Raw genomic sequence first — 12449 nt, forward strand, 5'->3', positions numbered from 1 at the left:
ATGGCTAAGTGAGGGTGTTTAAGCCGCAAAGTCCGATTGCCTGGTTCGTTGCGCTAAACAACTCCTTCAAGGACCATATAATTGGATAAAGATTGTTTAGATTCCATCCCGAACACCTTCGTACTACCTACGTGAGGGCAGAAGCCGACGACTGGCCAACCTTGAGATTTTACACAACACGGCCGCACAGGAGGAAACAATTAAAACATAGCATTATATCACACAAACCGGCTTTTTTTATCATACAAGGCATGGACAAAACACGAGTGTATTCATTCGAATACAATGTCCTGCCTGCACTGCGCTGCTACAAGTCGAGACCCTTCTAGGACATCCGCAAAATATCGCTCGGGTGTGCGGTGCTCCTTGCCCTCTGGCGGCCCCTTGGCCACCTCGACGGTGTCCATTTTTGCCCACCACATCTTGCAGCGGGCGAAGGCCATGCGGGCACCTTCGATGCAGACTGATCGCTTGACGATGTCTAGCCGAGGACAGGCCTCTACCACCCGCTTCACGAGGCCAAAGTAACTACTGGGTATCGCCTCGGCCGGCCACAACCGGATTATCAAATCCTTCATGGCCAGTTCGGCCACCCTGTGCAGCTCGACCAGCTGCTTCAGCTGACCGGTAAAGGGCACCGGATGTTCTGGCACGGCGTACTTCGTCCAGAACAGCTTCTCCGTGGAGCTCCCTTCTTTGGCCCGGAAGAACTCCGCCGCATCGGACACACTGCGTGGTAGATCCGCAAAAGCCCCTCGGCAACTCCGAATTCGGGTTAGTAAAAAGTACTTCCTCTCCGCATACTTGCTTTGCATGTTAAATGCCTTACCCGCCGCGATCTTCTTGGCCCCCTGGACCTCTTCGAGGGCGTCCTGGCCTCCTTCCGTGCGGCCTCCGCGCTCTGACGAGTCTTGGCAAGCTCGGTCTCTCGGACCGACGCATTGCGCTCCAGGTCCTCGCACTTCTTCACCGCGTCTTGGAGCTCCTGCTGAACCTCGCCGACCCGGGCCTTGAGCTTCTTACGGGCGGCTTGCTGCTGGACAGCCTTCCTCTCGGCTTCGGCCAGGGCCTTTTTCAGGGCATCGACCTTGGTCGCCGCCCTACACATATTACGACATTCCGGTCAGTATACACCGCTTATTCTTTCCGAATACACAACAAGTGGTTACATACCTTGCTTCTCCTGGAGCTGAGTCTTCGCCTCGCCAAGCTCGTTCTCGGATCGCTCCAGCCTCTGCTTCAGTTTAGAGACTTCGGCAGTATGTGAGGTCGCGGCCAACAGCGATGCCTGCATCACAATTTAATGCAAACCTCGTTAGTCCCCTGCAATACATAATCGATCCTCTGTCCGGCCTTTCTTTCCGAATACCGGACAGTGTCTCAGGGGCTACTAACTATATTGGGATTTTCTCTCTTTCTGTCGCTTAACTCGAAGCTTGTTAGCAGGTTGCGACAGGCCTCGGTCAATCGGCTTTCGACGGACTGAACCTTCTCAATCACCGTGCCCATAAGGACACGATGCTCCTCCACGATGGTGGTGCCTTGTAGCACTTCCATCAGATTAGTCAGTGCCCCTGGATGGACGGGGGTCGCCGGTGGAGCTGCGGCACCTCCCTCTTATGAAGGGAGGATGCGCTCTGGATTCCGGAACCACTTCGGTCTCTGGAACCATGTTCGGCTGAGTGCCGAACTGAGTACGGCCCCTACTTTCAGTCTCTAGGGGGCTGGAATCCCCCTGGTGCCCAGGGACGGAGGTTTCTCCTTCCGGCGCCTCCTGAGCCCCTCCCCGGCCTGGGAAGGTCCTTCGGGACCTCACCTCCTCGTCACCTTCCACCTCGGAGGAGTGAGCAGTCGGCGGTGACTCGCTGGCCATCTCCTTTGGATCCAACGAACCTCCAGATGAGGAACGCTGGATACTGGCGCGGGCATGACTGTAACAATGCAATTGAATCACGTTAACACAATGAAGATGGGAGGCCGGATACACGGGAACGTGTGAGTCATGGAACTTACGACGCGGCTCGGGGTTTAGTGCGGAGGTGTCGCTCCGGACTGCTGGCGATGTCCCACGCGGCACTAGCCGCGATGGAGACCTTCCCCTTCTTAGGCACCCCTGCCTCCAGTTTGTTGGAGGCCGCCCTCTTCCTCTTCCCCTCCTCGGGAGGAGGATTGTTTTCCTCCTCCACTTCCTCCTCGTTGTCATCGTCCCCAGCGGCGGAGGAGGGGGTTTCCTCATCTTCGGACGACCCGTCCAAAGCACTTTTGCGGTGGGGGCCGCTTTTTGCCCCCTTGGCCTTCTTCTCCAGCGCCTTGTATGGTGCCGGCACCAGCATCTTCGCCAGGAGCGGGATGACTGGCTCTTCGGGCAGCGGAGCTGAACTTCGAATTGCTCCGCTCTCTCCGTCCACTCCTGAAACAACATAGTAAAAAGCAGGCATCCCCCTTGGATAGGCAAGTAGAGGGTACGCCTTAAAGATGTAAAGGACTAACCACATTAGCGGGACGGGCGAGTCTGTGCCCGCGGTCCGAATCCACGGCCGGTGGCTTCTCATTGCCCTTGAAGAGCAACTTCCAGGCATCTTCGTGAGTAGTTCCGAACAGCCTCTCCAGGGTTTGGTGCTTCTCCGGATCGAATTCCCATAGAGGAGAACCTCGGCTTTGGCAGGGGAGGATCCGGCGGATCAGCATCACCTGGATCACGTCGACAAGCTTGACGTTTTTACTCACCATACTCTGGATGCGCGTTTGCAGCACCAATAGTTCGTCCGACGAAGACCAGTTGGGACCTTTCTCTATCCAAGAAGTAAGCCGCATTGGAGCTTTGGACTTGAATTCCGGAGCCGCCGCCCAAGTGGCGTCGCGTGGCTCAGTGATATAGAACCACTGTTTCTGCCACTCCTTGACAGTCTCCACATAGGTGCCCTTCGGCCATGTGACGTTGGGCATCTTGCTCACCATGGCGCCGCCGCACTCTGCGTGTTGCCATCCACCACCTTCGGCTTCACATTGAAGACTTTGAGCCATAACCCGAAGTGGGGTTGGATGCGGAGGAAGGCCTCGCACATGACGATAAACGTCGAGATGTTGAGGAAGGAATTCGGGGACAGATCGTGGAAATCTATCCCGTAATAATACATCAGCCCGCGGACGAAGGGGTGGAGTTGAAACCCTAGTCCGCGGAAGAAATGAGGGAGGAATACCACCCTCTCGTTGGGCTTCGGCGTGGGAACAACTTGCCCCTGGGCTAGAAGACGGTGGGCGATTTCCTTCGCCAAGTAACCGGCCGCCCGAAGCTCGGTAATGTCCTTCTCCTTAACGGAGGAGACCATCCACCTGCCCTGGCCTCCGGATCCGGACATGGTTGCAGTGCTAGTTCAACTGGAAAGGAGATAAGAACTTGGGCGCTGGAGCTCAAGATTGGAAGGGCGGGGAAAGATAGAAGGTGTGGGGGAAGAGGGGAATCCTTATCCCCTTGTAAAAGGTAGTGAATATCTAACGCCTCCCCATTCGCCTCGAAACTCGCCTATCCCCAAGGCCTGTGTAAACGGCACGGTTGGGTTACCCATGCCCGTATTGATGAGAATCCCACGATAAGGGGACACGATCTCTGCTTCCACAAGACGTGCCAATGAAAACCGTGTCTTCAAACACGAAGCGGCAGACGGAAACAGTTCGAAATAATGAGCCGAGCAGGCGTGATGTCACATTGCGAAAAGTTTTCAGCGGATTGGACTCGTGTAAAATTATATTCTCTCTGCGGTTGTGTGTGGTGTGTGTTGCAGGTCCGGACACATTCAATACGTCCGAAGACTATCTTGGAGTTCGGAAGGAGGAACCCGCCTTGCAATGCCGAAGACGGATCTACGCGCCGGATACCTTGTCATTGAAGCCAGGTTCAGGGGCTACTGAGGGAGTCCTGGACTAAGGGGTCCTCGGGTGTCCGGCCTGTTAGCCATGGGCCGGACTGATGGGCTGTGAAGATACGAAGACCGAAGACTGCACCCGTGTCCGTATGGGACTCTCCTTGGCGTGGAAGGCAAACTTGGCGACCGAATATGTAGACTCCTTTGTATGTAACCGACTCCATGTAACCCTAGATCTCTTCGGTGTCTATATAAACCGGAGAGCATAGTCCGGATAGGCGGATACTCATTATCATAGTCATACAGGCTAGGCCTCTAGGGTTTAGCCCTTACGATCTCGTGGTAGATCAACTCTTGTAACACTCATATTCATCAAGATCAATCAAGCAGGAAGTAGGGTATTACCTCGATAGAGAGGGCCCGAACCTGGGTAAACATCGTGTCCCCTGTCTCCTGTTACCATCGACCTTAGACGCATAGTTCGGGACCCCCTACCCGAGATCCGCCGGTTTTGACACCGACATTGGTGCTTTCATTGAGAGTTCCACTGTGTCATCGGTAAAGGGCTCGATGGCCCCTTCGATCGTCTATAATGACGTTGTCCAGGGAGAAACCTTCCTCCCCGGACAGATCTTCTTATTCGGCGGCTTCGTACTGTGAGCCAACTCACTTGGCCATCTGGAGCAGATCGATAGCTACGCCCCTGGCCATCAGGTCAGATTCGGAAGCTCGAACCACGTCGCGGACATCCGTGGAGACTCGATCTCTGACGGATTGGAGACCGCGGCAACCGCTCCCCTTCGCCCCGATAAGCATGGCTTAAACCTACCATCGGGCCGCATTCAGGAGATAGCTCCTATAAAAACTCTGGCCTTAGACCTGGAGCAGATCGAGTCATCCGAAGACGGGAAGCTCAACCCCATCATGGAGGCTACCGATTCCGCGGCGTTGGAGCCGCACACAGATTCTACTTCATATGATATCTGCATCAACGGAACTCCGGACTCGTCTCCGGCAATAAGTTCCGAAGCCTGCGGGTCCGCGGATACCGAACTCGATCGGTTATCGATCTTCAAGTTCAGCGCCGCAGACGTCTTTCAACACTCACCTTTGGGCGATGTGCTAAACTCTTTTAAGAACCTGCCCTTGGCAGGGAACTCACAGCCGAACTATGTCCGGATCGGGCAAGGGGTTGAGGAGGGAGAATTTTGTTTCCTACCCACCACCCACTTCATAGCCACCGTCAATGACTTAACCGACGTGCTTGACTACGGCTCCGAAGACACGACGGTATGGATGACGATGCCAATTAGGAGCAGGGCCAGGACCCGCCATTTACTGGACGTTGGACGGGCACTTCCTCATACGATGTCTACATGGTAGACACGCCGAAAAATAACAGCGGCGATGACAGGGAAAATCCAGCAACGGAGGACTCCCCCCCCCCTAATGCTCTAAATCTCGCCGCAGCAGGGACAGCAATACCGGCACAGGAGACGACAACACTCCGGATGGCGCCGAAGAAACAGAAGAACCCGATGAGCAAACTATCGAACGAGACAATCGGGAGCCAGGGCAAGTCGACCCTGACGAACAGGCCACATAAGAAAACTCGGAGGACGATAGTTACCATCCGCCCTCCGAAGACGAGACGAGCCTCGGCAACGAAGACTTCATCGTGCCAGAGGACCCTCTGGAGAAGGAGCGCTTTAAGCTTCAACTCATAGCCACTGCAAGGAGCCTGAAGAAGAAACAGCAGCAGCTTCAAGCTGAACAAGATCTGCTGGTCGACAGACGGACTGATGTCCTGACAGCTGAAGAATACGGCCTTAAGCGCCCAGCCAAGAGCTACCCAAAACGCAAATTGCTACCTCAGTTCGATGAGGAGGCGCCGGAGCCCATATCTCCCTTGCGCAATACGGAACGACCACCACGAGGTCGAAACAGTGCGGCGGACCGACCACCCCGCGGTCGGGATAAAGCGGCAACTCAAGCCGAGCAGCAGCCTGCCCCACCGCCCCGCAAAAATAGAGACCGAACAACTCGAGATCACATGTACGACCTCCGGCAGACCCTGGACAGTAGAGCAGGACATACAAGATCGATCTACGGATCGCGGGGACGTGCCTCGAGACACGACAACGGCTACCTATTCGGACGTGGCAAACCTAACCACGCCCGAGCCGAATGCCACAAACGGACTCCATCAGAGCTACGTCACGATGCAGCCCGATATAGAGGCACCGCACACCCTCTCTGCTTCACAGATGAAGTACTGGATCATGAATTCCCCGAGGGGTTTAAGCCCGCAAATATTGAATCATATGACGGCACAACCGATCCCGCAGTATGGATCAAGGATTTTATTCTCCATATCCACATGGCTCGCGGAGATGATCTCCACGCCATCAAATACCTCCCACTAAAGCTCAAAGGGCCAGCTCGGCACTAGCTTAACAGCCTGCCCGAAAGTTCTATCGGCAGCTGGGAGGACTTGGAAGAAACCTTCCTGGACAACTTCCAAGGTACATATGTCCGGCCACCAGACACCGATGACTTAAGCCATATAGTTCAACAACCTGGAGAATCAGCCAGGAAGTTCTGGACTAGGTTCCTAACCAAAAAGAACCAAATGATCGACTGTCCGGATGCCGAAGCCCTAGCGGCCTTTAGACATAGCATCCGTGACGAATGGCTCACCCGCCACCTCGGCCAGGAAAAGCCAAAATCTATGGCAGCCCTCACGGCACTCATGACCCGCTTCTGCGCGGGTGAGGATAGTTGGCTGGCTCACAGCAAAAATACAGCCAGCGAGGCAGACCCCTCCGAGGTCAAAAGCAGCAACGGCAGGATATGTAAAACAAAGATGAGTTGCCCTTGATGAAGACCTTTGAAGAGTTGCCCGAGATGAACAAAGATGAGTTTGCGGAAACAAGATGAGAGCTTACCTCGATATGTAAAACAAGTCGTTTTCTTCGCAGGTGATCACAGGGATCCAAACTTTGGCAGGCGTCGACAGAATGGCAAAGTTGGACCTTGCCAAGATGGTATATTCCGAGGACCTGGGTTGCGCTTCACTTGATAATGTGACAACATGATTCTTGTGTGGAGAGGAGATGGATAATCTCTAGGTGGATGAGACCTTTGTTGACGCTGAGGGTCGTTTTGGTTACCCATGACTTGTGACCAATGTTTTTGGGCCTTGGCGCTCTTGTATCTCGCTCAGATGACGTTCCTTGAGGTTTGTGTGTGTGCGCGCGGGCACACATGTTCGTCTAAACTCTACACCCAAGGTTTTAGCTTTCCTTTTTGTGTGTTTCTTTTTGAATGGTTTCGTCCGGTTTTCCTCAATTAACTAGGCAACTCTCTTCTTGTATGAAATGGCAGAGCTCCTGCCATTGACTCAGCAAGTTGCTCCAAATAAACAGAGGTTGCCTTTACTCCCAAATGCACGTTTTTTGACACACTTGTGTAGTCATACTATTTCATATATATGTTCAGTGAATATTATTTTAGTTTTATATTAAGGGGGCTCAACTAGTGAAGCTGAACGCTGAAAAGAAACTCAGATGCACGCCACAAATAGTTATAATAATAGCTGGATTGTGTAAAACCTGTCCCAGAAGTCACAAACAAAAAGATATAATAGTTCCAAATAGTCAAGAAATTTCCACGAGCCACATTCAGTACTTTTTAACTAGGCATGCGCCAACTTATACTCGTATAGATGGCTCTGAACAATTTTTTTAATGTATAGGGTAGGTGTCACGCCCAATATGCGATCCTATCCTAAAGGAACTCGAAGGTCCCACCAAGGATAGAAGCGCATATTGGAGACGCTTTTGCAAGGTGGATATCATTACATCGTACCATTACATAATAGTTGGGGATACATACAAAATGCATACAATGCCACATGAATACAACAACATCATACATAAGAGCAACATCCGACTACGGATGAAACACAAACAGAAACTCAACGACGTCCACCCTGCTAGTCCAGGCTGCCTACCCGGAACCTATCCCCTGAACGACGAAGCAAAAGAAGAACTCAAAGCAAGAAAGCATCGCTCTCACGTCATGATCATCGCATTACCTATACCTGCAACTGTTGTTGTAGTAATCTGTGAGCCACGAGGACTCAGCAATCCCATTACCATGGGTATCAAGACTAGCAAAGCTTAATCGGTATGGAAAGGATAAGTGGTGAGGCTGCAGCAAGCGACTAAGCATGATATGGTGGCTAACTTACGAGTACAGGAATAAGATGAGAAGCTACGCAAACGGTCGCGAACTAGTAATAATCAAGAAGTGATCCTGAACTACTTACGTTCAAAACATAACCCCACCGTGTTCTCTTCTCGAACTCACTCGAAAAGAGACCGTCACGGTTACGCACACGGTTGGTGTATTTTAATTCGAATCTGGTGTCAAGTTCTCTACAGCCGGACATTAAAAATTCCCATCTGCCACATAACCACGGGCACGGCTTTCGAAAGTTTAAACCCTGCAGGGGTGTCCCAACTTAGCCCATGATAAGCTCACGATCCGTGGAGACAATCCTCCATCGCGGGACATCCGATCAGACTCGGGGTCCCGGTGCACAAGACATTTCGACAATGGTAAAACTAATCCAGCAAAGCCTTCCGGCGTGTCGACACCCTGATAGTAGCCACGCGTATCTAGTCTCAGGACACGTCCGGATGGGAAATCCTACGAGTAAAACCAGATCCTTGGGTTGCCCCGTGGTGTCCCCGCAGTCTGCCCGTTTGGGACCAACACCATCAGCGCTGGCCCCGCCCTGTATGTAGAAAATCCTCGGGTTCATGACGCCATATGCAAATTTATTATTTAGTTTAAGTATTATTATGGCAAATGTTAAAACCAATGTTGGGCCTTGCTGCAAGAGTTTTATTCAAAGCGAACTATCAAGAGGGGCCCATAAACCCACACCGTGTTAGGGACGCAAAATCAAGGAACATAACATCGGTATGACGGAAACTAGGGCGGCAAGAGTGGAACAAAACACCAGGCATAAGGCCGAGCCTTCCACCCATAGATGCATTAATTAAATAAGAGATATTGTGATATCCCAACATAATCATGTCCAACATGGAGCAATCTTCAACTTCACCTGGAACTAACAACGGTATAAGAGGGGCTGAGCAAAAGCGGTAACATAGCCAAACAACGGTTTGCTGGAAAGGGTGAAAAAGGTTAGAGGCTGACATGGCAATTTGGGAGGCTTGATAAGCAAGTGATAGATAGCGCAACATAGCAATAGAACGAAGCAACTAGCATAACAATGATAGTAGTGAGATCCAAGGTGACGGTCATCTTGCCTGAACTCCTGCTAGGGAGAAGAACTAGTCCATGAAGAAGACGAATGGGTGAAGACGAACCAAGCGTAGTCGAACGAATCCTCACGATCGCAACGAAACAGGAACTATCGAGAAGAAGCACAACCGAAAAAAAGCAAACAACATGGTAAACACACAACACATAAACAAGACATGATGCTCAACCAAGTATGATGCATGAGAAGGCTATATGATGCTACTCATGGCAAGAGATGAAGCATACAAGAATATCACATCAAAGCAAGTGTAAATAAGGCCGGAAACAACGTATAACAAATCCGGTAAGTCCTCATATGCAACTTTCGAAATTGGTCCAGATCTGAACAAACCTTATGTTCAAGTTGTTAAACAGCAAGTTAAGATGCACCAAGATGATCTACATGAAATTCTAGTCAAGTTACATATAAGGTTCATTTAGTTCGGAGCTACGGCCTAGAAGATATGAGCAAAACCAGTTAAACATGACATTGATGCAAAAATGCATTCAAACATCAAGCAAACACTCTCAAAACATGGATACAACATGATAAGATGAAACTACATGCAAAATCAAGCAAGTTTCATATAGAGCATGCTCAAAACGGAGCAACGGTGCAACACATACACTCCAAACAAGATATAACAACAATCTGCCCAAAACAGCAAGTAGGCACTTTGCAAACATCAAAACAACATACTACAAGACACATATGAACACAAACTTGAGATGCACCTCATGTATAGATAACATATTTCAAATATCATTAAGGTTCAGGTTCATAGGCATCAATATTAAACCAATATGGTTAATGCAAAATGCAACTTTATAACACAGGAGCATATACATGAGCAGAGTTAATATGATGACAACTTGAGAGCAAGAAAGAGACAAGCTGCAGCAAGTTTATATAGCAACCAGGGGCATGGCATCAAATTAAACATAACAAAGAGCAAATAACCTCCAAGCATCACATGCATATGGCTCATGGATTAGTGGGAACCAACAAGACAAGATTGAATGTTAAAACAGTTTCAGCAAGTGTAAATCAGCAACATTATCATAGCATGTTTACAAGCATGAAACAGAGGCATATGACATCAAAAATTAACAAACATGGCATGAGAATAAAATACTCATATCATACTACCAAAAATATAATTGGAGTATCTCCATAATAGGCTGTATCAACTAATATCAAGCTCACAATAAGGCATCATGAAGTTAACAGAATTCTGGAACAGCATGTAGGCATGTTCATGGCAATGAAAACATATACTACAGGACATATATAGGGCATCCAAAGGCATGGCATGATAAATCATAACATATACATCAAAACATGTCAACTAAGCATCTTCAGAATATGCATGAATTAATTGGTAGCATCAAGCAAACATGTCATCATGATATTACAGATTCAACATTGACAGAACATTAACAGCAAGTAGTCCACTTCACAAGTTTGACGCACTCATTATAGGGCACATACAAATACACTGATGACACCACTGTAAGTATGGCATGAAAATGCCCCTAAAACATGTAGACATCATGCTCATAGGATGCACATACAAAATGCAACAAAAATGACAAATCAGCAAGTTATAGCAGTTTTTAGCAGTTAACAGCAACATGCACTTTTGCAACAGGGATTAAGATATCAAGATGCACCCTAACGTGAATGTAAAGCACACCAACATGTAGACCATGAAGATCAGAACATGTGCATATCAAAATCATCATCATAGCGTCAACAAGGACAAAGTTGTGGCACTCACAAGAAGCATACCTGATGTCAACAATCAGCAGATTCCAGCAGTTTATATCACATAGCAGTTTTGCAACGAAGATTAAGTTATCAACATGAATGGGAACATGCATGCAAACTACTCCATCATAAAAAGCACTTTTAGATGAACATTTTAACATATCATATGCACAAATCGAAGCACGGAGCACAAAGTTATGGGCATGCAAACATGGCATCATGAGATAACAATTACTGGGACTTGGCCAAAAATTGGACCTTGGGGAAGAACGGGACGAGGGGATCCCGCGGGACGAAGCGGTGCAGCGGGGCCGTTTGGTTGGAGGGCTCGGACCGTCCGGGGATGACGGCGTGCAGATCTGGGGAGGCGGCCGGAGATGGGCGCGGTGGTGGCCGGCGTGGATCCGGGCCGCCGGCGAGGTCGGCGGGGTGGCGCGGGGGCTGCCGGCGACGAGGCGGGCGGAGGAGCTCGGGCGCCTGGCTGGAGGCGCGGGCGACGGGGAGGCGTGGCGCGGTGCTCCTCCGGCTAGCTCGGGTGGCCGGATGCGAGGCGCAGCCGGGCGGCGGCGGCGCGTGGCGGCGGGGAGGCGCGCCGGCGAGCAGCGGCAGAGGGCGCGGGCGCGGGGCGGCGGCAGACGCAGGGCGCCTCGGGCGCGGCAGGGCGGCTCGGCCCGGGTCTGGGCCGCGGGGGCCGACCTCGGGCCCGGCGGGCCGCGGCGGGTCCGGGGATGTGGGGCGCGGCGGCGTGGGACAGGTGGCGGGGTGTGGTTGGCTGCCGCGACGGTGGAGATGGCGTGCTAGCGCATGATTCACCGGGGTGAGGTGGAGGCTGGACGTGTCCGGCGGCGGGAATCTGTCCGGGGCGCGAGGTGGAAGAAGGCTAGGGTTTCATCTGCGTTTTGGACGGGGAGGGACATATATATAGGTAGAGGGAGCTAGGAGTGTCCACATGAGGTGCGGTTTTCGCCCACACGATCGTGATCGAACAGCGGAGAGCATGGAGGGGAGTTAGATGGGCTAGCGGGCTGTTGTGGGGGGTGCTGGGCTGCAAAGAGAAGAGGGTTTCGGTTAACTCGGTTAACCGTTGGGGCATCAAACGACCTCCAAATGAAACGAAATTTGACGGGCGGTCTACCGGTGATATACCAAGGCCACTCGGCAAATCTCGGCCCATTCCGAGAACATTTTTCTCCCGCTCACGAAACAAGGTCTGAGAGGGGCGACGGGCGCGTGCGAGTGTGGTTGGGCTTAGAACGGACAACGGATAGAACCGGAGGAACCCGAACGGATGCAAGTTTTGAAAACCATGCAGATGATGACATGGCAAAAATGCAACACGCAAGCAAATGACATGGCAACGACGGCGAATAACTGAAAGACACCTGGCGCTTCGGACCCGGGGCGTTACAGTAGGCGGGATTGTTTATATGTAAACAAGGTCACAGTAGTAACATATCAATACACACAAACATCAC

Source organism: Aegilops tauschii, chromosome 5 (genome assembly GCF_002575655.3).
Source record: "Aegilops tauschii subsp. strangulata cultivar AL8/78 chromosome 5, Aet v6.0, whole genome shotgun sequence".
Lineage (NCBI taxonomy): Eukaryota > Viridiplantae > Streptophyta > Magnoliopsida > Poales > Poaceae > Aegilops > Aegilops tauschii.